The following is a 3,628-nucleotide window of genomic DNA, read 5'->3' on the forward strand; positions in this document are numbered from 1 at the left end:
ATTTGGATATGCTGTAACAGCGGAGCTGACAATGTTATCTTAATGACAAATGTGTGTTTAGTTTAGTTCAATTAAATGTGTTGACTTTATGTTGATCTGACTGTAAAGAAAAGTTTCAGTTTGCTATTGGCCTGTTCGCAGAAATTACATCACTGATAAAACAAATCCAATTTAAACTGGCTTTAGTTTGTTATTCGTTAATATTATTACAGGGGCAAAATGTAATTGTAATGTCATTAACAATCCCCATTTTATTCGAAATGCATTTGCTCAATAATTTGTCTTACTGTTGATATATTTCTATTATGCAACTGCTTATATTTTTTAATTGAAAGTATTGAGTTTCTAGCATAGAAGTTATGAAGCTAAAAGCTTGTACATGATGGAAGTTAAGCCAAAAAAAAATGTAGTGGACATGTCAGAGGTCAACCTGAACAGATACTAAGGTGCACCAGAAGCAAAAGCCCTGGCATTTCATTGTGATGGAAACTTAGAAAGGCCGCCACACACGCACACGCACACGCACACGCACACGCACACACACACACACACACACACACACACACCCTGCTGACACCTCAGTGTGGCCACATTCTCACCTCAAACCTTTCCATTCACTGATTGTCAGGCCAGTATTTCCACCAGCGGATGTTTTTTGAGGCCAGTGTTTCTTTGAAAAGACTCAGAGGGCCTCAGCCAGGTAGAAGAAACCTACATCAGCTATTTTAGACTCCATTTTCTGTTGGATACCTGAAGTTCTACTTACCAAGAGCTTTTTAAGCTGCACCACTGAACTTTTTTTTGTTCTAAGCCAGTTTTCTGTTTGATTGTAGGTGATTGATCTGTCTTCACAGCGCAGGGTTTAAAATGTATTCTATTTTTCTTTAGAGATATTTAACAAAGTGCAAGACTACTGGCATAATATGGCCCGAAATATTCTAATATATGTTTACTAAAATGAGTACATCATTAAAAAGTCTGGAGAATACTACTACTACTACTACTACTACTACTACTAGAACTACTAGGTTTCTCTTTGCGTAGTAAGCCACTAAATCTATACACACACACACACACACACACACACACACACACACACACACACACACACACACTCCAACAGGAAGAGTGTGGGTGTTTGGGAGCAGCTGCATGGAGAAGCATCAGACCCAGCTTCCTCCTGGTGCAGCCAGCATCTCTCCTCCCTTCTCTTTTTCTCTCCCTCTATTTACTCATTTCCTTCACATCTCTAACACTGACAGAAACATATATCCAGTCATACCAGACAATACCACCATCATGCAACATCCTATGCTGGCTCTCACTTGAAAACTGAACACAACAAGATTGAATCTGCACTGTTGGCAAAAAAATAGCTGGCGTACAGAAAACATGGTTTGTGCATGTTGCAATGCAAACAGTGTGTGTGTGTGTCCTGTTTTTGTCCTCTTTCCTCAGAATGGTGACACACCAGCACATCACCACCTGAAAGACCAAATGTTGCACAACACTTTCCTGTGTAGAGCTCTAATCAAGGGCTTGTTGGTAGCATCGATTCCAACACCTGTGCGAGGTGAGGCTCAGATGACTCAAGGACAGCAGATAAAGCCAGGAAATTAACATAAGAAAGAGGTTTTGGAAAATGAACTGACAGTTAACAGCCTCAGCTGTAAAATGTCAATATTTCATTGTTGCACAATCATCTTTGTATGGGCTTGATTTAAAAAAAAAAAACAAGATGACAGAATGTACTGCATCTGTCAGTGAATATGTAAATGCACTTGTTGATAGAGTATCTGAATCAAGGCCACTGGAGTCTTCCTCTAACACAAGACTGCACAGGTGCAAGTGCCTTAGCATCTTTGTGTTTCACTTTCCTTTCCAGTTTTCTATTCTTACATACTAATGCTATCATCCTGTCCCATTCCAACCAGTATTCCTCCGTCTTCTACTTTCCTTTAACTCCTCTCTGCAACTCCTTTCTGTCAGCAGCACACCCCCAGTTAAGTGGTTACTGTGCTGAAGACACTAAGCAGTTATTTCTGTGTTTCCTGTGTGTCATGTGGTGGTAGCTCGAGCTAGCTAGCATGGCTGACAACACACAGGCTCCCAGGTGCAGAGTGTCACAGTGTGGGCCGTCAGCCAGAAAGCCTGTGGGCCAGTTAGCAAGCCAACTAGGCCCTGCAGCACGTGCTGCCCTCCACCCCCACCCTTAACCCATTGCTATTCCCAGTGGAAAGGATGAACAGGCTTGTGACATTTTCTCTATGGGAAAGAACATCCACTTGTGCATGTATGAGCCTGTGTGAGCTTGTTTTTTAATTTTATTTTTAATGAGGGTATTACTTCACCAAACTAACCTGTTTGGGGATACAGTTGGTATAAATGATTTAATGTGTCATTCACCTGTCAAACTTATGACACTCTGGAATAAGCTTGTGTTTCTCCCCCGGAGTTCAGGGGGTGAGGCTGCGCCGACAGAGAAGACCTCAAGTGAAACCAGCATGCAGGGGCACCAGGGTTCGCCCTCTTCCCCCAGCTCGCCCCCAGGCTGCAGATGCACCGACCCAGACAAGGCTGCACTTCTCTGGGCAGCACAGAGAGACTGCTGTGCTTCGGTTCCTGGAGCCCTGATGCTCTGATTGAGACCCTGCACCCATGCAGGAACCAGAGGGAGGGGAAGGGGAGAGCAAGGGAGGGGATGCGAACACATCTGGCATCTGCAAAACCCTGCACACAACTCTCATATCATCATGAAGAAATGTACAGGCCATATAGAAAAGCGAGTTCTGTTTTCCCCTCGCTATCACACATGCAACAGAAGATACACACAACCCCCCACACACACACACTCACACATATCCAATTGTGTGCCTACTACCTCTACAATCTAGAAAAGTAATTATGTGAGGAACAGGACAACAAGTCACAACAATTCTCCAGCTGGTAGGACAGCACCAGAATACACCACTCTCTGCTATTGTTCTATTTATATAGCTCACCAAACAAAGCCGTGTTGGTGTCTAAAGAAAGTAATTATTTAGTGGCATAGCAGTTAAAGAGGAAATGGTCTGAAACAATGCTATTTTCAATTATGTATACATACACAGTATATACATACGGTAAAATCTATTAAAGTTGTCAAGGGGAAGATAAATGAAAAGCTGTGAAAGGAGGACACAATACAGAGCGTATCAGAGTGCAAGAAATTTGTGTGGGTGCATGTCTCTGCAAGGTGTCTTTTTGGTGTGTTTGTTTCTTTTGCGTGGGCGCTGCCTTTTGCATTAGGCGGCAGTACAGGACGGAGTTAGAGGTAGTGGTTGGGACATGTGTTTATATGTGTGTGTGTGTGTGTGGGTAAGAGTGCAGAATACTTCTGATAAACAAGCAGCACCTCTCTCTATCCATTTCAGCCCACTCGTCCACAGAGCCACGTGTTTATCTATTGTTTTCTTTAAATGGTTTGGCGATAATTTCTCTTTATCGGTTTTAAAGCATAAAGAATTTGACAAGAAGGAAAATACATGCATGTAAGGGCATAATAGAATAACATATCAAATGTATATACACAGTGGTGTTGGTGTGCCTCTAAGCTGCCTCCTCTCTTCAGGGTGACTGAGAGTGAGAG

The sequence above is a fragment of the Sander lucioperca genome, chromosome 18 (assembly GCF_008315115.2).
Source record: "Sander lucioperca isolate FBNREF2018 chromosome 18, SLUC_FBN_1.2, whole genome shotgun sequence".
Lineage (NCBI taxonomy): Eukaryota > Metazoa > Chordata > Actinopteri > Perciformes > Percidae > Sander > Sander lucioperca.